This window comes from Danio rerio, chromosome 4 (assembly GCF_052040795.2).
Source record: "Danio rerio strain M-AB ecotype USA chromosome 4, GRCz13ab, whole genome shotgun sequence".
Lineage (NCBI taxonomy): Eukaryota > Metazoa > Chordata > Actinopteri > Cypriniformes > Danionidae > Danio > Danio rerio.
Genome location: NC_141024.2, coordinates 36,239,578 through 36,260,638, shown reverse-complemented (window position 1 = coordinate 36,260,638; position 21,061 = coordinate 36,239,578). Strand labels below are relative to the sequence as shown.

Below are 21,061 nucleotides of genomic sequence, written 5' to 3'. Positions count from 1 at the left end.
TGCATTGGCCAGGAATCGCACTCGGGTCTCCCGCGTGGCAGGCAAGAGTTCTACCAGTGAACCACCAATGCTGATATGCGCATGCTGCTCTCCTAGTTGGGTGTGATTGCTGCAAGGCTGTTACCCAGAGCTGGAAGAGTAGCAACACAAAAGAGAAATTGCATTGGCTGAGAATCGGACCCTTGTCTCCCACGTGGCAGGCGAGAATACTACCATTGAACCACCAATGCTCATATGCTCAAACATGTGTCCTAGTGGGGTGTGATTGCTGCAAGGCTGTTACCCCGAGCTGGAAGAGAAGCAGCACAAAACAGGAACTGCGTTGGCCAGAAATCGGACCCAGGTCCCCTGCGTGGGATGCGAGAATTCTACCACTAAACCACCATTGCTGATATGCTAATACTGCTGTCCTAGTGGGGTGTGATTGCTGCAAGGCTGTTATCAGAGCTGGTTGAGTAGCAACACAAAACCGGATTTGTATTGGCTGGGAATCGGACCCGGGTCTCCCACATGGCAGGCGAGAATTCTACCACTGAACCACCAATGCTGATATGCTCGATCATCTGTGCTAGTGGGGTGTGATTGCTGCAAGGCTGTTACCCAGAGCTGGAAGAGTAGCAACACAAAACAGGAATTGCATTGGCCAGGAATCTGACCTGGGTCTCCCGCGTGGCAGGCAAGAATCCTACCACTGAACCATTTAAGCTGATATGCTTACAGTTGTGCCCTAGTGGGGTGTGACTGCTGCAAGGCCGTTACCCAGAGCTGGAAGAGTAGCAACACAAAACAGGAATTGCATTGGCTGGGAATTGGACCCGGGTCTCCAGCGTGGCAGGCAAGAATTCCACCACTGAACCACCAATGCTGATATGCTCATACATCTGTCCTAGTGGGGTGTGATTGCTGCAAGGCTGTTACCCAGAGCTGGAAGACTAGCAACACAAAACAGGAATTGCATTGGCCAGGAATCGAACCCGGCTCTCCCACGAGGGAGGCGAGAATTCTACCACTGAACCACCAATGCTGATATGCTCTTCATGCTGTCCTAGTGGGTTGTGATTGCTGCAAGGCTGTTACCCAGAGCTGGAAGAGTAGCAACACAAAAGAGAAATTGCATTGGCTGGGAATCGGACCCATGTCTCGCACGTGGCAGGCGAGAATACTACCACTGAACCACCAATGCTGATATGCTCATACATCTGTCCTAGTGGGTTGTGATTGCTGCAAGGCTGTTACCCAGAGCTGGAAGAGAAGCAACACAAAACAGGAACTGCGTTGGCCGGGAATTGGACCCAGGTCCCCTGCGTGGGACGTGAGAATTCTACCACTAAACCACCATTGCTGATATGCTCATACTGCTGTCCTAGTGGGGTGTGATTGTTGCAAGGCTGTTACCCAGAGCTGGATGAGTAGCAACACAAAACAGAATTTGCATTGGCCGGGAATCGGACCTGGGTCTCCCACGTGGCAGGCAAGAATTCTACCACTGAACCACCAATGCTGATATGCTCATACATCTGTCCTAGAGGGGTGTGATTGCTGCAAGGCTGTTACCCAGAGCTGGAAGATTAGCTACACAAAACAGGAATTGCATTGGCCGGGAATCGGACCCGGGTCTCCCACGTGGCAGGCGAGAATTCTACCACTGACCCACCAATGTTGATATGCTCATTCATCTGTCCTAGTGGGGTGTGATTGCTGCAAGGCTGTTACCCAGAGCTGGAAAATTAGCAACACAAAACAGGATTTGCATTGGCCAGGAATCGTACTCGGGTCTCCCGCGTGGCAGGCAAGAGTTCTACCAGTGAACCACCAATGCTGATATGCTCATGCTCCTCTCCTAGTTGGGTGTGATTGCTGCAAGGCTGTTACCCAGAGCTGGAAGAGTAGCAACACAAAACAGGATTTGCATTGGCAGGGAATCGGACCCGGGTCTCCCGCATGGCAGGCGAGAATTCTACCACTGAACCACCAACGCTGATATGCTCATTCATCTGTCCTAGTGGGGTGTGATTGCTGCAAGGCTGTTACCCAGAGCTGAAAGAGTAGCAACACAAAACAGGAATTGCATTGGCCGGGAATCAGACCCAGGTCTCCCAGATGGGAGGTGAGAATTCTACCACTGAACCACCAATGCTGATATGTTCTAATGGCTGTCCTAGTGATGTGTGATTGCTGCAAGGCTGTTACCCAGAGCTGGAAGAGTAGCAACACAAAACAGGCTTTGCATTGGCCGGGAATCGGACCCGGGTCTCCCGCGTGGCAGGCGAGAATTCTACCACTGAACCACCAATGGTGATATGCTCATACATCTGTCCTAGTGGGGTGTGATTGCTGCAAGGCTGTTACCCAGAGCTGGAAGATTAGCAACACAAAACAGGAATTGCATTGGCCGGGAATCGGACCCGGCTCTACCGCGTGGGAGGCGAGAATTTTACCACTGAACCACCAATGCTGATATGCTCATACTGCTGTCCTACTGGGGTGTGATTGCTGCAAGGCTGTTACCCAGAGCTGAATGAGTAGCAACACAAAATAGGATTTGCATTGGCCGGGAATCAGACACGGGTCTCCCGCGTGGCAGGCAAGAATTCTACCACTGAACCACCAATGCTGATATGCTCATTCATCGGTCCTAGTGGGGTGTGATTGCTGCAAGGCTGTTACCCAGAGCTGGAAGAGTAGCAACACAAAATAGGAATTGCATTGGCCGGCAATCGGACCCGGGTCTCCCGCGTGGCAGGCGAGAATTCTACCACTGAACCACCAATGCTGATATGCTCGTTCGTCTGTCCTAGTGGGGTGTGATTGCTGCAAGGCTGTTACCCAGAGCTGAAAGAGTAGCAACACAAAAGAGTAATTGCATTGGCTGGGAATCGGACCCATGTCTCGCACATGGCAGGCGAGAATACTACCACTGAACCACCAATGCTGATATGCTCATTCATCTGTCCTAGTGGGTTGTGATTGCTGCAAGGCTGTTAACCAGAGCTGGAAGAGAAGTAACACAAAACAGGAACTGCGTTGGCCAGGAATCGGACCCAGGTCCCCTGCGTGGGACGTGAGAATTCTACCACTAAACCACCATTGCTGATATGCTCATACTGCTGTCCTAGTGGGGTGTGATTGTTGCAAGGCTGTTACCCAGAGCTGGATGAGTAGCAACACATAACAGAATTTGCATTGGCCGGGAATCGGACCTGGGTCTCCCGCGTGGCAGGCAAGAATTCTACCACTGAACCACCAATGCTGATATGCTCATACATCTGTCCTAGAGGGGTGTGATTGCTGCAAGGCTGTTACCCAGAGCTGGAAGATTAGCTACACAAAACAGGGATTGCATTGGCCGGGAATCGGACCCAGGTCTCCCGCGTGGCAGGCGAGAATTCTACCAATGACCCACCAATGTTGATATGCTCAATTGTCTGTCCTAGTGGGGTCTGATTGCTGCAAAGCTGTTACCCAGAGCTGGAAGATTAGCAACACAAAACAGGAATTGCATTGGCCGGGAACAGAACCCGGCTCTCCCGCGTGGGAGGCGAGAATTCTACCACTGAACAACCAATGCTGATATGCTCATGCTGCTCTCCTAGTGGGGTGTGATTGCTGCAAGGCTGTTACCCAGATCTGGATGAGTAGCAACACAAAACAGGATTTGCATTGGCCGGGAATCGGACCCAGGTCTCCCGCATGGCAGGCGAGAATTTTACCACTGAACCACCAATGCTGATATGCTCATTCATTTGTCCTAGTGGGGTGTGATTGCTGCAAGGCTGTTACCCAGAGCTGGAAAATTAGCAACACAAAACAGGATTTGCATTGGCCAGGAATCGTACTCGGGTCTCCCGCGTGGCAGGCAAGAGTTCTACCAGTGAACCACCAATGCTGATATGCTCTTGCTCCTCTCCTAGTTGGGTGTGATTGCTGCAAGGCTGTTACCCAGAGCTGGAAGAGTAGCAACACAAAACAGGATTTGCATTGGCCGGGAATCGGACCCGGGTCTCCCGCGTGGCAGGCGAGAATTCTACCACTGAACCACCAATGCTGATATGCTCATTCATCTGTCCTAGTGGGGTGTGATTGCTGCAAGGCTGTTACCCAGAGCTGAAAGAGTAGCAACACAAAACAGGAATTGCATTGGCCGGGAATCAGACCCAGGTCTCCCAGATGGGAGGTGAGAATTCTACCACTGAACCACCAATGCTGATATGTTCTAATGGCTGTCCTAGTGATGTGTGATTGCTGCAAGGCTGTTACCCTGAGCTGGAAGAGTAGCAACACAAAACAGGATTTGCATTGGCCGGGAATCGGACCAGGGTCTCCCGCGTGGCAGGCGAGAATTCTACCACTGAACCACCAATGCTGATATGCTCATACATCTGTCCTAGTGGGGTGTGATTGCTGCAAGGCTGTTACCCAGAGCTGGATGAGTAGCAACACAAAATAGGATTTGCATTGGCCGGGAATCGGACCCGGGTCTCCCGCGTGGCAGGCGAGAATTCTACCACTGAACCACCAATGCTGATATGCTCATTCATTGGTCCTAGTGGGGTGTGATTGCTGCAAGGCTGTTACCCAGAGCTGAAAGAGTAGCAACACAAATTAGGAATTGCATTGGCCAGGAATCGGACCCAGGTCTCCCAGATGGGAGGCGAGAATTCTACCACTGAACCACCAATGCTGATTTGCTCATCACGCTGTCCTAGTGGGTTGTGATTGCTGCAAGGCTGTTACCCAGAGCTGGAAGAGTAGCAACACAAAAGAGAAATTGCATTGGCTGGCAATCGGACCCATGTCTCCCATGTGGCAGGCGAGAATACTACCACTGAACCACCAATGCTGATATGCTCAATTGTCTGTCCTAGTGGGGTGTGATTGCTGCAAGGCTGTTACCCAGAGCTGGAAGAGAAGCAACACAAAACAGGAACTGCGTTGGCCGGGAATAGGACCCAGGTCCCCTGCATGGGACGAGAGAGGTCTACCACTAAACACCATTGCTGATATGCTCATACTGCTGTCCTAGTTGGGTGTGATTGTTGCAAGGCTGTTACCCAGAGCTGGATGAGTAGCAACACAAAACAGAATTTGCATTGGCCGGGAATCGGACCTGGGTCGCCTGCGTGGCAGGCAAGAATTCTACCACTGAACCACCAATGCTGATAAGCTCATACATCTGTCCTAGAGGGGTGTGATTGCTGCAAGGCTGTTACCCAGAGCTGGAAGATTAGCTACACAAAACAGGAATTGCATTGGCCGGGAATCTGACCCGGGTCTCCCGCATGGCAGGCGACAATTCCACCACTGACCCACCAATCTTGATATGCTCAATTGTCTGTCCTAGTGGGGTCTGATTGCTGCAAAGCTGTTACCCAGAGCTGGAAGATTAGCAACATAAAACAGGAATTGCATTGGCCGGGAATCAAACCCAGCTCTCCCGCGTGGGAGGCGAGAATTCTACCACTGAACCACCAATGCTGATATGCTCATACAGCTCTCCTAGTGGGGTGTGATTGCTGCAAGGCTGTTACCCAGAGCTGGATGAGTAGCAACACAAAACAGGATTTGCATTGGCCGGGAATCGGACCCAGGTCTCCCGCATGGCAGGTGAGAATTCTACCACTGAACCACCAATGCTGATATGCTCATTCATTTGTCCTAGTGGGATGTGATTGCTGCAAGGCTGTTACCCAGAGCTGGAAGATTAGCAACACAAAACGGGATTTGCATTGGCCAGGAATCGTACTCGGGTCTCCCGCGTGGCAGGCAAGAGTTCTACCAGTGAACCACCAATGCTGATATGCTCATGCTGCTCTCCTAGTTGGGTGTGATTGCTGCAAGGCTGTTACCCAGAGCTGGAAGAGTAGCAACACAAAACAGGATTTGCATTGGCCGGGAATCGGACCCGGGTCTCCCGCGTGGCAGGCGAGAATTCTACCATTGAACCACCAATGCTGATATGCTCATTCCTCTGTCCTAGTGGGGTGTGATTGCTGCAAGGCTGTTACCCAGAGCTGAAAGAGTAGCAATACAAAACAGGAATTGCATTGGCCGGGAATCGGACCCAGGTCTCCCAGATGGGAGGCGAGAATTCTACCACTGAACCACCAATGCTGATATGTTCTAATGGCTGTCCTAGTGATGTGTGATTGCTGCAAAGCTGTTACCCAGAGCTGGAAGAGTAGCAACACAAAACAGGAATTGCATTGGCCGGGAATCGGACCCGGGTCTCCCGCGTGGCAGGCGAGAATTTTACCACTGAACCACCAATGCTGATATGCTCATACATCTGTCCTAGTGGGGTGTGATTGCTGCAAGGCTGTTACCCAGAGCTGGAAGATTAGCAACACAAAACAGGAATTGCATTGGCCGGGAATCGGACCCGGCTCTACCGCGTGGGAGGCGAGAATTCTACCACTGAACCACCAATGCTGATATGCTCATCCTGCTCTCCTAGTTGGGTGTGATTGCTGCAAGGCTGTTACCCAGAGCTGGAAGAGTAACAACACAAAACAGGATTTGCATTGGCCGGGAATCGGACCCAGGTCTCCCGCGTGGCAGGCGAGAATTCTACTACTGAACCATCAATGCTGATATGCTCATTCATCTGTCCTAGTGGGGTGTGATTGCTGCAAGGCTGTTACCCAGAGCTGGAAGATTAGCAACACAAAACAGGATTTGCATTGGCCAGGCATCGTACTCGGGTCTCCCGCGTGGCAGGCAAGAGTTCTACCAGTGAACCACCAATGCTGATATGCGCATGCTGCTCTCCTAGTTGGGTGTGATTGCTGCAAGGCTGTTACCCAGAGCTGGAAGAGTAGCAACACAAAAGAGAAATTGCATTGGCTGATAATCGGACCCTTGTCTCCCACGTGGCAGGCGAGAATACTACCACTGAACCACCAATGCTCATATGCTCAAACATGTGTCCTAGTGGGGTGTGATTGCTGCTAGGCTGTTACCCCGAGCTGGAAGAAAAGCAGCACAAAACAGGAACTGCGTTGGCCAGGAATCGGACCCAGGTCCCCTGCGTGGGATGCGAGAATTCTACCACTAAACCACCATTGCTGATATGCTATTACTGCTGTCCTAGTGGGGTGTGATTGCTGCAAGGCTGTTATCAGAGCTGGTTGAGTAGCAACACAAAACCGGATTTGTATTGGCTGGGAATCGGACCCGGGTCTCCAACATGGCAGGCGAGAATTCTACCACTGAACCACCAATGCTGATATGCTCGATCATCTGTCCTAGTGGGGTGTGATTGCTGCAAGGCTGTTACCCAGAGCTGGAAGATTAGCAACACAAAACAGGATTTGCATTGGCCAGGCATCGTACTCGGGTCTCCCGCGTGGCAGGCAAGAGTTCTACCAGTGAACCACCAATGCTGATATGCGCATGCTGCTCTCCTAGTTGGGTGTGATTGCTGCAAGGCTGTTACCCAGAGCTGGAAGAGTAGCAACACAAAAGAGAAATTGCATTGGCTGAGAAAAGGACCCTTGTCTCCCACGTGGCAGGCGAGAATACTACCACTGAACCACCAATGCTGATATGCTCATACATCTGTCCTAGTGGGTTGTGATTGCTGCAAGGCTGTTACCCAGAGCTGGAAGAGAAGCAACACAAAACAGGGACTGCGTTGGCCGGGAATCGGACCCAGGTCCCCTGCGTGGGACTTGAGAATTCTACCACTAAACCACCATTGCTGATATGCTCATACTGCTGTCCTAGTGGGGTGTGATTGTTGCAAGGCTGTTACCCAGAGCTGGAAGAGTAGCAACACAAAACAGGCTTTGCATTGGCCGGGAATCGGACCCGGGTCTCCCGCATGGCAGGTGAGAATTCTACCACTGAACCACCAATGCTGATATGCTCATACATCTGTCTTAGTGGGGTGTGATTGCTGCAAGGCTGTTACCCAGAGCTGGAAGATTAGCAACACAAAGCAGGAATTGCATTGGCTGGGAATCGGACCTGGTTCTACCGCGTGGGAGGCGAGAATTTTACCACTGAACCACCAATGCTGATATGCTCATACATCTGTCTTAGTGGGGTGTGATTGCTGCAAGGCTGTTACCCAGAGCTGGAAGATTAGCAACACAAAGCAGGAATTGCATTGGCTGGGAATCGGACCTGGTTCTACCGCGTGGGAGGCGAGAATTTTACCACTGAACCACCAATGCTGATATGCTCATACTGCTGTCCTACTGGGGTGTGATTGCTGCAAGGCTGTTACCCAGAGCTGGATGAGTAGCAACACAAAATAGGATTTGCATTGGCCGGGAATCGGACCCGGGTCTCCCGCGTGGCAGGCAAGAATTCTACCACTGAACCACCAATGCTGATATGCTCATTCATCGGTCCTAGTGGGGTGTGATTGCCAGCAAGGCTGTTACCCAGAGCTGGAAGAGTAGCAACACAAAATAGGAATTGCATTGGCCGGCAATCAGACCCGGGTCTCCCGCGTGGCAGGCGAGAATTCTACCACTGAACCACCAATGCTGATATGCTCATTTGTCTGTCCTAGTGGGGTGTGATTGCTGCAAGGCTGTTACCCAGAGCTGAAAGAGTAGCAACACAAAAGAGTAATTGCATTGGCTGGGAATCGGACCCTTGTCTCGCACGTGGCAGGCGAGAATACTACCACTGAACCACCAATGCTGATATGCTCATTCATCTGTCCTAGTGGGTTGTGATTGCTGCAAGGCTGTTACCCGGAGCTGGAAGAGAAGCAACACAAAACAGGAACTGCGTTGGCCAGGAATCGGACCCAGGTCCCCTGCGTGGGACGTGAGAATTCTACCACTAAACCACCATTGCTGATATGCTCATACTGCTGTCCTAGTGGGGTGTGATTGTTGCAAGGCTGTTACCCAGAGCTGGATGAGTAGCAACACAAAACAGAATTTGCATTGGCCAGGAATCGGACCTGGGTCTCCCGCGTGGCAGGCAAGAGTTCTACCAGTGAACCACCAATGCTGATATGCTCATGCTCCTCTCCTAGTTGGGTGTGATTGCTGCAAGGCTGTTACCCAGAGCTGGAAGAGTAGCAACACAAAACAGGATTTGCATTGGCCGGGAATCGGACCCGGGTCTCCCGCGTGGCAGGCGAGAATTCTACCACTGAACCACCAATGCTGATATGCTCATTCATCTGTCCTAGTGGGGTGTGATTGCTGCAAGGCTGTTACCCAGAGCTGAAAGAGTAGCAACACAAAACAGGAATTGCATTGGCCGGGAATCAGACCCAGGTCTCCCAGATGGGAGGTGAGAATTCTACCACTGAACCACCAATGCTGATATGTTCTAATGGCTGTCCTAGTGATGTGTGATTGCTGCAAGGCTGTTACCCTGAGCTGGAAGAGTAGCAACACAAAACAGGATTTGCATTGGCCGGGAATCGGACCAGGGTCTCCCGCGTGGCAGGCGAGAATTCTACCACTGAACCACCAATGCTGATATGCTCATACATCTGTCCTAGTGGGGTGTGATTGCTGCAAGGCTGTTACCCAGAGCTGGATGAGTAGCAACACAAAATAGGATTTGCATTGGCCGGGAATCGGACCCGGGTCTCCCGCGTGGCAGGCGAGAATTCTACCACTGAACCACCAATGCTGATATGCTCATTCATTGGTCCTAGTGGGGTGTGATTGCTGCAAGGCTGTTACCCAGAGCTGAAAGAGTAGCAACACAAAACAGGAATTGCATTGGCCGGGAATCGGACCCAGGTCTCCCAGATGGGAGGCGAGAATTCTACCACTGAACCACCTATGCTGATATGTTCTAATGGCTGTCCTAGTGATGTGTAATTGCTGCAAGGCTGTTACCCTGAGCTGGAAGATTAGCAACATAAAACAGGAATTGCATTGGCCGGGAATCGAACCCAGCTCTCCCGCGTGGGAGGCGAGAATTCTACCACTGAACCACCAATGCTGATATGCTCATACAGCTCTCCTAGTGGGGTGTGATTGCTGCAAGGCTGTTACCCAGAGCTGGATGAGTAGCAACACAAAACAGGATTTGCATTGGCCGGGAATCGGACCCAGGTCTCCCGCATGGCAGGCGAGAATTCTACCACTGAACCACCAATGCTGATATGCTCATTCATTTGTCCTAGTGGGATGTGATTGCTGCAAGGCTGTTACCCAGAGCTGGAAGATTAGCAACACAAACAGGATTTGCATTGGCCGGGAATCGGACCCAGGTCTCCCGCATGGCAGGCGAGAATTCTACCACTGAACCACCAATGCTGATATGCTCATTCATTTGTCCTAGTGGGATGTGATTGCTGCAAGGCTGTTACCCAGAGCTGGAAGATTAGCAACACAAAACGGGATTTGCATTGGCCAGGAATCGTACTCGGGTCTCCCGCGTGGCAGGCAAGAGTTCTACCAGTGAACCACCAATGCTGATATGCTCATGCTGCTCTCCTAGTTGGGTGTGATTGCTGCAAGGCTGTTACCCAGAGCTGGAAGAGTAGCAACACAAAACAGGATTTGCATTGGCCGGGAATCGGACCCGGGTCTCCCGCGTGGCAGGCGAGAATTCTACCATTGAACCACCAATGCTGATATGCTCATTCATCTGTCCTAGTGGGGTGTGATTGCTGCAAGGCTGTTACCCAGAGCTGAAAGAGTAGCAATACAAAACAGGAATTGCATTGGTCGGGAATCGGACCCAGGTCTCCCAGATGGGAGGCGAGAATTCTACCACTGAACCACCTATGCTGATATGTTCTAATGGCTGTCCTAGTGATGTGTAATTGCTGCAAGGCTGTTACCCTGAGCTGGAAGATTAGCAACATAAAACAGGAATTGCATTGGCCGGGAATCGAACCCAGCTCTCCCGCGTGGGAGGCGAGAATTCTACCACTGAACCACCAATGCTGATATGCTCATACAGCTCTCCTAGTGGGGTGTGATTGCTGCAAGGCTGTTACCCAGAGCTGGATGAGTAGCAACACAAAACAGGATTTGCATTGGCCGGGAATCGGACCCAGGTCTCCCGCATGGCAGGCGAGAATTCTACCACTGAACCACCAATGCTGATATGCTCATTCATTTGTCCTAGTGGGATGTGATTGCTGCAAGGCTGTTACCCAGAGCTGGAAGATTAGCAACACAAAACAGGATTTGCATTGGCCGGGAATCGGACCCAGGTCTCCCGCATGGCAGGCGAGAATTCTACCACTGAACCACCAATGCTGATATGCTCATTCATTTGTCCTAGTGGGATGTGATTGCTGCAAGGCTGTTACCCAGAGCTGGAAGATTAGCAACACAAAACGGGATTTGCATTGGCCAGGAATCGTACTCGGGTCTCCCGCGTGGCAGGCAAGAGTTCTACCAGTGAACCACCAATGCTGATATGCTCATGCTGCTCTCCTAGTTGGGTGTGATTGCTGCAAGGCTGTTACCCAGAGCTGGAAGAGTAGCAACACAAACAGGATTTGCATTGGCCGGGAATCGGACCCAGGTCTCCCGCATGGCAGGCGAGAATTCTACCACTGAACCACCAATGCTGATATGCTCATTCATTTGTCCTAGTGGGATGTGATTGCTGCAAGGCTGTTACCCAGAGCTGGAAGATTAGCAACACAAAACGGGATTTGCATTGGCCAGGAATCGTACTCGGGTCTCCCGCGTGGCAGGCAAGAGTTCTACCAGTGAACCACCAATGCTGATATGCTCATGCTGCTCTCCTAGTTGGGTGTGATTGCTGCAAGGCTGTTACCCAGAGCTGGAAGAGTAGCAACACAAAACAGGATTTGCATTGGCCGGGAATCGGACCCGGGTCTCCCGCGTGGCAGGCGAGAATTCTACCATTGAACCACCAATGCTGATATGCTCATTCATCTGTCCTAGTGGGGTGTGATTGCTGCAAGGCTGTTACCCAGAGCTGAAAGAGTAGCAATACAAAACAGGAATTGCATTGGTCGGGAATCGGACCCAGGTCTCCCAGATGGGAGGCGAGAATTCTACCACTGAACCACCTATGCTGATATGTTCTAATGGCTGTCCTAGTGATGTGTAATTGCTGCAAGGCTGTTACCCTGAGCTGGAAGATTAGCAACATAAAACAGGAATTGCATTGGCCGGGAATCGAACCCAGCTCTCCCGCGTGGGAGGCGAGAATTCTACCACTGAACCACCAATGCTGATATGCTCATACAGCTCTCCTAGTGGGGTGTGATTGCTGCAAGGCTGTTACCCAGAGCTGGATGAGTAGCAACACAAAACAGGATTTGCATTGGCCGGGAATCGGACCCAGGTCTCCCGCATGGCAGGCGAGAATTCTACCACTGAACCACCAATGCTGATATGCTCATTCATTTGTCCTAGTGGGATGTGATTGCTGCAAGGCTGTTACCCAGAGCTGGAAGATTAGCAACACAAAACAGGATTTGCATTGGCCGGGAATCGGACCCAGGTCTCCCGCATGGCAGGCGAGAATTCTACCACTGAACCACCAATGCTGATATGCTCATTCATTTGTCCTAGTGGGATGTGATTGCTGCAAGGCTGTTACCCAGAGCTGGAAGATTAGCAACACAAAACGGGATTTGCATTGGCCAGGAATCGTACTCGGGTCTCCCGCGTGGCAGGCAAGAGTTCTACCAGTGAACCACCATTGCTGATATGCTCATGCTGCTCTCCTAGTTGGGTGTGATTGCTGCAAGGCTGTTACCCAGAGCTGGAAGAGTAGCAACACAAAACAGGATTTGCATTGGCCGGGAATCGGACCCGGGTCTCCCGCGTGGCAGGCGAGAATTCTACCATTGAACCACCAATGCTGATATGCTCATTCATCTGTCCTAGTGGGGTGTGATTGCTGCAAGGCTGTTACCCAGAGCTGAAAGAGTAGCAATACAAAACAGGAATTGCATTGGTCGGGAATCGGACCCAGGTCTCCCAGATGGGAGGCGAGAATTCTACCACTGAACCACCAATGCTGATATGTTCTAATGGCTGTCCTAGTGATGTGTGATTGCTGCAAGGCTGTTACCCAGAGCTGGAAGAGTAGCAACACAAAACAGGAATTGCATTGGCCGGGAATCAGACCCGGGTCTCCCGCGTGGCAGGCGAGAATTTTACCACTGAACCACCAATGCTGATATGCTCATCCTGCTCTCCTAGTTGGGTGTGATTGCTGCAAGGCTGTTACCCAGAGCTGGAAGAGTAACAACACAAAACAGGATTTGCATTGGCCGGGAATCAGACCCGGGTCTCCCGCGTGGCAGGCGAGAATTCTACCACTGAACCATCAATGCTGATATGCTAATTCATCTGTCCTAGTGGGGTGTGATTGCTGCAAGGCTGTTACCCAGAGCTGGAAGATTAGCAACACAAAACAGGATTTGCATTGGCCAGGAATCGCACTCGGGTCTCCCGCGTGGCAGGCAAGAGTTCTACCAGTGAACCACCAATGCTGATATGCGCATGCTGCTCTCCTAGTTGGGTGTGATTGCTGCAAGGCTGTTACCCAGAGCTGGAAGAGTAGCAACACAAAAGAGAAATTGCATTGGCTGAGAATCGGACCCTTGTCTCCCACGTGGCAGGCGAGAATACTACCATTGAACCACCAATGCTCATATGCTCAAACATGTGTCCTAGTGGGGTGTGATTGCTGCAAGGCTGTTACCCCGAGCTGGAAGAGAAGCAGCACAAAACAGGAACTGCGTTGGCCAGAAATCGGACCCAGGTGCCCTGCGTGGGATGCGAGAATTCTACCACTAAACCACCATTGCTGATATGCTAATACTGCTGTCCTAGTGGGGTGTGATTGCTGCAAGGCTGTTATCAGAGCTGGTTGAGTAGCAACACAAAACCGGATTTGTATTGGCTGGGAATCGGACCCGGGTCTCCCACATGGCAGGCGAGAATTCTACCACTGAACCACCAATGCTGATATGCTCGATCATCTGTCCTAGTGGGGTGTGATTGCTGCAAGGCTGTTACCCAGAGCTGGAAGAGTAGCAACACAAAACAGGAATTGCATTGGCCAGGAATCTGACCTGGGTCTCCCGCGTGGCAGGCAAGAATCCTACCACTGAACCATTTAAGCTGATATGCTTACAGTTGTGCCCTAGTGGGGTGTGACTGCTGCAAGGCCGTTACCCAGAGCTGGAAGAGTAGCAACACAAAACAGGAATTGCATTGGCTGGGAATTGGACCCGGGTCTCCAGCGTGGCAGGCAAGAATTCCACCACTGAACCACCAATGCTGATATGCTCATACATCTGTCCTAGTGGGGTGTGATTGCTGCAAGGCTGTTACCCAGAGCTGGAAGACTAGCAACACAAAACAGGAATTGCATTGGCCAGGAATCGAACCCGGCTCTCCCACGAGGGAGGCGAGAATTCTACCACTGAACCACCAATGCTGATATGCTCTTCATGCTGTCCTAGTGGGTTGTGATTGCTGCAAGGCTGTTACCCAGAGCTGGAAGAGTAGCAACACAAAAGAGAAATTGCATTGGCTGGGAATCGGACCCATGTCTCGCACGTGGCAGGCGAGAATACTACCACTGAACCACCAATGCTGATATGCTCATACATCTGTCCTAGTGGGTTGTGATTGCTGCAAGGCTGTTACCCAGAGCTGGAAGAGAAGCAACACAAAACAGGAACTGCGTTGGCCGGGAATTGGACCCAGGTCCCCTGCGTGGGACGTGAGAATTCTACCACTAAACCACCATTGCTGATATGCTCATACTGCTGTCCTAGTGGGGTGTGATTGTTGCAAGGCTGTTACCCAGAGCTGGATGAGTAGCAACACAAAACAGAATTTGCATTGGCCGGGAATCGGACCTGGGTCTCCCACGTGGCAGGCAAGAATTCTACCACTGAACCACCAATGCTGATATGCTCATACATCTGTCCTAGAGGGGTGTGATTGCTGCAAGGCTGTTACCCAGAGCTGGAAGATTAGCTACACAAAACAGGAATTGCATTGGCCGGGAATCGGACCCGGGTCTCCCACGTGGCAGGCGAGAATTCTACCACTGACCCACCAATGTTGATATGCTCATTCATCTGTCCTAGTGGGGTGTGATTGCTGCAAGGCTGTTACCCAGAGCTGGAAAATTAGCAACACAAAACAGGATTTGCATTGGCCAGGAATCGTACTCGGGTCTCCCGCGTGGCAGGCAAGAGTTCTACCAGTGAACCACCAATGCTGATATGCTCATGCTGCTCTCCTAGTTGGGTGTGATTGCTGCAAGGCTGTTACCCAGAGCTGGAAGAGTAGCAACACAAAACAGGATTTGCATTGGCCGGGAATCGGACCCGGGTCTCCCGCGTGGCAGGCGAGAATTCTACCATTGAACCACCAATGCTGATATGCTCATTCATCTGTCCTAGTGGGGTGTGATTGCTGCAAGGCTGTTACCCAGAGCTGAAAGAGTAGCAATACAAAACAGGAATTGCATTGGCCGGGAATCGGACCCAGGTCTCCCAGATGGGAGGCGAGAATTCTACCACTGAACCACCAATGCTGATATGTTCTAATGGCTGTCCTAGTGATGTGTGATTGCTGCAAGGCTGTTACCCAGAGCTGGAAGAGTAGCAACACAAAACAGGAATTGCATTGGCCGGGAATCGGACCCGGGTCTCCCGCGTGGCAGGCGAGAATTTTACCACTGAACCACCAATGCTGATATGCTCATACATCTGTCCTAGTGGGGTGTGATTGCTGCAAGGCTGTTACCCAGAGCTGGAAGATTAGCAACACAAAACAGGATTTGCATTGGCCAGGCATCGTACTCGGGTCTCCCGCGTGGCAGGCAAGAGTTCTACCAGTGAACCACCAATGCTGATATGCGCATGCTGCTCTCCTAGTTGGGTGTGATTGCTGCAAGGCTGTTACCCAGAGCTGGAAGAGTAGCAACACAAAAGAGAAATTGCATTGGCTGAGAATCGGACCCTTGTCTCCCACGTGGCAGGCGAGAATACTACCACTGAACCACCAATGCTCAAATGCTCAAACATGTGTCCTAGTGGGGTGTGATTGCTGCAAGGCTGTTACCCCGAGCTGGAAGAGAAGCAGCACAAAACAGGAACTGCGTTGGCCAGGAATCGGACCCAGGTCCCCTGCGTGGGATGTGAGAATTCTACCACTAAACCACCATTGCTGATATGCTAATACTGCTGTCCTAGTGGGGTGTGATTGCTGCAAGGCTGTTATCAGAGCTGGTTGAGTAGCAACACAAAACCGGATTTGTATTGGCTGGGAATCGGACCCGGGTCTCCCACATGGCAGGCGTGAATTCTACCACTGAACCACCAATGCTGATATGCTCGATCATCTGTCCTAGTGGAGTGTGATTGCTGCAAGGCTGTTACCCAGAGCTGGAAGAGTAGCAACACAAAACAGGAATTGCATTGGCCAGGAATCTGACCTGGGTCTCCCGCATGGCAGGCAAGAATTCCACCACTGAACCACCAATGCTGATATGCTCATACATCTGTCCTAGTGGGGTGTGATTGCTGCAAGGCTGTTACCCAGAGCTGGAAGACTAGCAACACAAAACAGGAATTGCATTGGCCAGGAATTGAACCCGGCTCTCCCACGAGGGAGGCGAGAATTCTACCACTGAACCACCAATGCTGATATGCTCTTCATGCTGTGCTAGTGGGTTGTGATTGCTGCAAGGCTGTTACCCAGAGCTGGAAGAGTAGCAACACAAAAGAGAAATTGCATTGGCTGGGAATCGGACCCATGTCTCGCACGTGGCAGGCGAGAATACTACCACTGAACCACCAATGCTGATATGCTCATACATCTGTCCTAGTGGGTTGTGATTGCTGCAAGGCTGTTACCCAGAGCTGGAAGAGAAGCAACACAAAACAGGGACTGCGTTGGCCGGGAATCGGACCCAGGTCCCCTGCGTGGGACTTGAGAATTCTACCACTAAACCACCATTGCTGATATGCTCATACTGCTGTCCTAGTGGGGTGTGATTGTTGCAAGGCTGTTACCCAGAGCTGGAAGAGTAGCAACACAAAACAGGCTTTGCATTGGCCGGGAATCGGACCCGGGTCTCCCGCATGGCAGGTGAGAATTCTACAACTGAACCACCAATGCTGATATGCTCATACATCTGTCCTAGTGGGGTGTGATTGCTGCAAGGCTGTTACCCAGAGCTGGAAGATTAGCAACACAAAGCAGGAATTGCATTGGCTGGGAATCGGACCCGGTTCTACCGCGTGGGAGGCGAGAATTTTACCACTGAACCACCAATGCTGATATGCTCATACTGCTGTCCTACTGGGGTGTGATTGCTGCAAGGCTGTTACCCAGAGCTGGATGAGTAGCAACACAAAATAGGATTTGCATTGGCTGGGAATCGGACCCGGGTCTCCCGCGTGGCAGGCAAGAATTCTACCACTGAACCACCAATGCTGATATGCTCGTTCATCGGTCCTAGTGGGGTGTGATTGCTGCAAGGCTGTTACCCAGAGCTGGAAGAGTAGCAACACAAAATAGGAATTGCATTGGCCGGCAATCAGACCCGGGTCTCCCGCGTGGCAGGCGAGAATTCTACCACTGAACCACCAATGCTGATATGCTCATTCGTCTGTCCTAGTGGGGTGTGATTGCTGCAAGGCTGTTACCCAGAGCTGAAAGAGTAGCAACACAAAAGAGTAATTGCATTGGCTGGGAATCGGACCCATGTCTCGCATGTGGCAGGCGAGAATACTACCACTGAACCACCAATGCTGATATGCTCATTCATCTGTCCTAGTGGGTTGTGATTGCTGCAAGGCTGTTACCCAGAGCTGGAAGAGAAGCAACACAAAACAGGAACTGCGTTGGCCAGGAATCGGACCCAGGTCCCCTGCGTGGGACGTGAGAATTCTACCACTAAACCACCATTGCTGATATGCTCCTACTGCTGTCCTAGTGGGGTGTGATTGTTGCAAGGCTGTTACCCAGAGCTGGATGAGTAGCAACACAAAACAGAATTTGCATTGGCCGGGAATCGGACCTGGGTCTCCCGCGTGGCAGGCAAGAATTCTACCACTGAACCACCAATGCTGATATGCTCAAACATCTGTCCTAGAGGGGTGTGATTGCTGCAAGGCTGTTACCCAGAGCTGGAAGATTAGCTACACAAAACAGGGATTGCATTGGCCGGGAATCGGACCCGGGTCTCCCGCGTGGCAGGCGAGAATTCTACCAATGACCCACCAATGTTGATATGCTCAATTGTCTGTCCTAGTGGGGTCTGATTGCTGCAAAGCTGTTACCCAGAGCTGGAAGATTAGCAACACAAAACAGGAATTGCATTGGCCGGGAACAGAACCCGGCTCTCCCGCGTGGGAGGCGAGAATTCTACCACTGAACCACCAATGCTGATATGCTCATGCTGCTCTCCTAGTGGGGTGTGATTGCTGCAAGGCTGTTACCCAGATCTGGATGAGTAGCAACACAAAACAGGATTTGCATTGGCCGGGAATCGGACCCAGGTCTCCCGCATGGCAGGCGAGAATTTTACCACTGAACCACCAATGCTGATATGCTCATTCATCTGTCCTAGTGGGGTGTGATTGCTGCAAGGCTGTTACCCAGAGCTGGAAAATTAGCAACACAAAACAGGATTTGCATTGGCCAGGAATCGTACTCGGGTCTACCGCGTGGCAGGCAAGAGTTCTACCAATGAACCACCAATGCTGATATGCTCATGCTCCTCTCCTAGTTGGGTGTGATTGCTGCAAGGCTGTTACCCAGAGCTGGAAGAGTAGCAACACAAAACAGGATTTGCATTGGCCGGGAATCGGACCCGGGTCTCCCGCGTGGCAGGCGAGAATTCTAACACTGAACCACCAATGCTGATATGCTCATTCATCTGTCCTAGTGGGGTGTGATTGCTGCAAGGCTGTTACCCAGAGCTGGATGAGTAGCAACACAAAATAGGATTTGCATTGGCCGGGAATCAGACCCAGGTCTCCCAGATGGGAGGTGAGAATTCTACCACTGAACCACCAATGCTGATATGTTCTAATGGCTGTCCTAGTGATGTGTGATTGCTGCAAGGCTGTTACCTGAGCTGGAAGAGTAGCAACACAAAACAGGATTTGCATTGGCCGGGAATCGGACCCGGGTCTCCCGCGTGGCAGGCGAGAATTCTACCACTGAACCACCAATGCTGATATGCTCATACATCTGTCCTAGTGGGGTGTGATTGCTGCAAGGCTGTTACCCAGAGCTGGATGAGTAGCAACACAAAATAGGATTTGCATTGGCCGGGAATCGGACCCGGGTCTCCCGCGTGGCAGGCGAGAATTCTACCACTGAACCACCTATGCTGACATGCTCATTCATTGGTCCTAGTGGGGTGTGATTGCTGCAAGGCTGTTACCCAGAGCTGAAAGAGTAGCAACACAAAACAGTAATTGCATTGGCCGGGAATCGGACCCAGGTCTCCCAGATGGGAGGCGAGAATTCTACCACTGAACCACCAATGCTGATATGCTCATCACGCTGTCCTAGTGGGTTGTGATTGCTGCAACGCTGTTACCCAGAGCTGGAAGAGTAGCAACACAAAAGAGAAATTGCATTGGCTGGCAATCGGACCCATGTCTCCCACGTGGCAGGCGAGAATACTACCACTGAACCACCAATGCTGATATGCTCAATTGTCTGTCCTAGTGGGGTGTGATTGCTGCAAGGCTGTTACCCAGAGCTGGATGAGTAGCAACACAAAACAGAATTTGCATTGGCCGGGAATCGGACCTGGGTCTCCTGCGTGGCAGGCAAGAATTCTACCACTGAACCACCAATGCTGATAAGCTCATACATCTGTCCTAGAGGGGTGTGATTGCTGCAAGGCTGTTACCCAGAGCTGGAAGATTGGCTACACAAAACAGGATTTGCATTGGCCGGGAATCGGACCCGGGTCTCCCGCGTGACAGGCGAGAATTCTACCACTGACCCACCAATGTTGATATGCTCAATTGTCTGTCCTAGTGGGGTCTGATTGCTTCAAATCTGTTACCCAGAGCTGGAAGATTAGCAACACAAAACAGGAATTGCATTGGCCGGGAATCAAACCCGGCTCTCCCGCGTGGGAGGCGAGAATTCTACCACTGAACCACCAATGCTGATATGCTTATACTGCTCTCCTAGTGGGGTGTGATTGCTGCAAGGCTGTTACCCAGAGCTGGATGAGAAGCAACACAAAACAGGATTTGTATTGGCCGGGAATCGGACCCAGGTCTCCCGCATGGCAGGCAAGAATTTTACCACTGAACCACCAATGCTGATATGCTCATTCATCTGTCCTAGTGGGGTGTGATTGCTGCAAGGCTGTTACCCAGAGCTGGAAGAGTAGCAACACCAAACAGGATTTGCATTGGCCAGGAATCATACTCGGGTCTCCCGCGTGGCAGGCAAGAGTTCTACCAGTGAACCACCAATGCTGATATACTCATGCTGCTCTCCTAGTTGGGTGTGATTGCTGCAAGGCTGTTACCCAGAGCTGGAAGAGTAGCAACACAAAACAGGATTTGCATTGGCCGGGAATCGGACCCGGGTCTCCCGCGTGGCAGGCGAGAATTCTACCATTGAACCACCAATGCTGATATGCTCATTCATCTGTCCTAGTGGGGTGTGATTGCTGCAAGGCTGTTACCCAGAGCTGAAAGAGTAGCAACACAAAACAGGAATTGCATTGGCCAGGAATCGGACCCAGGTCTCCCAGATGGGAGGTGAGAATTCTACCACTGAACCACCAATGCTGATATGTTCTAATGCCTGTCCTAGTGGGTTGCAATTGCTGCAAGGCTGCTACCCAGAGCTGGAAGAGTAGCAACACAAAACAGGATTTGCATTGGCCGGGAATCGGACCTGGGTCTCCCACGTGGCAGGTAAGAATTCTACCACTGAACCAGCAATGCTGATATGCTCATACATCTGTCCTAGTGGGGTGTGATTGCTGCAAGGCTGTTACCCAGAGCTGAAAGAGTAGCAACACAAAACAGGAATTGCATTGGCCGGGAATCGGACCCAGGTATCCTAGATGGGAGGCGAGAATTTTACCACTGAACCACCAATGCTGATATGCT

General features: G+C 51.4%; 2 long non-coding RNA genes and 21 other non-coding genes across 23 annotated transcripts in view; 1 reads left to right on the top strand and 22 right to left on the bottom strand.

Moving 5' to 3' along the window:
* LOC147844838 (uncharacterized) overlaps positions 1-21,061 on the top strand; it is a 172,344-nt gene that overhangs the window by 110,797 nt on the left and 40,486 nt on the right. The gene's annotated exons all lie outside the window — the stretch shown is intronic.
* The window catches only part of LOC148680288 (uncharacterized), a 95,301-nt gene that overhangs the window by 52,022 nt on the left and 22,218 nt on the right, over positions 1-21,061 (bottom strand). The window lies entirely within an intron of this gene.
* Positions 954-1,024, bottom strand: trnag-ccc (transfer RNA glycine (anticodon CCC)). Its single transcript has one exon. It is a non-coding gene; the product is annotated as a tRNA-Gly (tRNA).
* On the bottom strand, positions 3,975-4,045 carry trnag-gcc (transfer RNA glycine (anticodon GCC)). The gene has a single exon. It is a non-coding gene; the product is annotated as a tRNA-Gly (tRNA).
* Positions 4,452-4,522, bottom strand: trnag-gcc (transfer RNA glycine (anticodon GCC)). The gene has a single exon. It is a non-coding gene; the product is annotated as a tRNA-Gly (tRNA).
* trnag-ccc (transfer RNA glycine (anticodon CCC)) lies at positions 5,405-5,475 on the bottom strand. Its single transcript has one exon. It is a non-coding gene; the product is annotated as a tRNA-Gly (tRNA).
* trnag-gcc (transfer RNA glycine (anticodon GCC)) lies at positions 5,882-5,952 on the bottom strand. The gene has a single exon. It is a non-coding gene; the product is annotated as a tRNA-Gly (tRNA).
* On the bottom strand, positions 6,359-6,429 carry trnag-ccc (transfer RNA glycine (anticodon CCC)). The gene has a single exon. It is a non-coding gene; the product is annotated as a tRNA-Gly (tRNA).
* trnag-gcc (transfer RNA glycine (anticodon GCC)) lies at positions 9,062-9,132 on the bottom strand. The gene has a single exon. It is a non-coding gene; the product is annotated as a tRNA-Gly (tRNA).
* Positions 9,539-9,609, bottom strand: trnag-gcc (transfer RNA glycine (anticodon GCC)). Its single transcript has one exon. It is a non-coding gene; the product is annotated as a tRNA-Gly (tRNA).
* trnag-ccc (transfer RNA glycine (anticodon CCC)) lies at positions 9,857-9,927 on the bottom strand. The gene has a single exon. It is a non-coding gene; the product is annotated as a tRNA-Gly (tRNA).
* trnag-gcc (transfer RNA glycine (anticodon GCC)) lies at positions 10,492-10,562 on the bottom strand. The gene has a single exon. It is a non-coding gene; the product is annotated as a tRNA-Gly (tRNA).
* On the bottom strand, positions 10,810-10,880 carry trnag-ccc (transfer RNA glycine (anticodon CCC)). The gene has a single exon. It is a non-coding gene; the product is annotated as a tRNA-Gly (tRNA).
* On the bottom strand, positions 11,763-11,833 carry trnag-gcc (transfer RNA glycine (anticodon GCC)). Its single transcript has one exon. It is a non-coding gene; the product is annotated as a tRNA-Gly (tRNA).
* Positions 12,081-12,151, bottom strand: trnag-ccc (transfer RNA glycine (anticodon CCC)). Its single transcript has one exon. It is a non-coding gene; the product is annotated as a tRNA-Gly (tRNA).
* Positions 12,717-12,787, bottom strand: trnag-gcc (transfer RNA glycine (anticodon GCC)). The gene has a single exon. It is a non-coding gene; the product is annotated as a tRNA-Gly (tRNA).
* On the bottom strand, positions 14,306-14,376 carry trnag-ccc (transfer RNA glycine (anticodon CCC)). The gene has a single exon. It is a non-coding gene; the product is annotated as a tRNA-Gly (tRNA).
* trnag-gcc (transfer RNA glycine (anticodon GCC)) lies at positions 15,260-15,330 on the bottom strand. The gene has a single exon. It is a non-coding gene; the product is annotated as a tRNA-Gly (tRNA).
* On the bottom strand, positions 16,531-16,601 carry trnag-ccc (transfer RNA glycine (anticodon CCC)). Its single transcript has one exon. It is a non-coding gene; the product is annotated as a tRNA-Gly (tRNA).
* trnag-ccc (transfer RNA glycine (anticodon CCC)) lies at positions 18,280-18,350 on the bottom strand. Its single transcript has one exon. It is a non-coding gene; the product is annotated as a tRNA-Gly (tRNA).
* trnag-gcc (transfer RNA glycine (anticodon GCC)) lies at positions 19,074-19,144 on the bottom strand. Its single transcript has one exon. It is a non-coding gene; the product is annotated as a tRNA-Gly (tRNA).
* On the bottom strand, positions 20,028-20,098 carry trnag-ccc (transfer RNA glycine (anticodon CCC)). The gene has a single exon. It is a non-coding gene; the product is annotated as a tRNA-Gly (tRNA).
* trnag-gcc (transfer RNA glycine (anticodon GCC)) lies at positions 20,505-20,575 on the bottom strand. The gene has a single exon. It is a non-coding gene; the product is annotated as a tRNA-Gly (tRNA).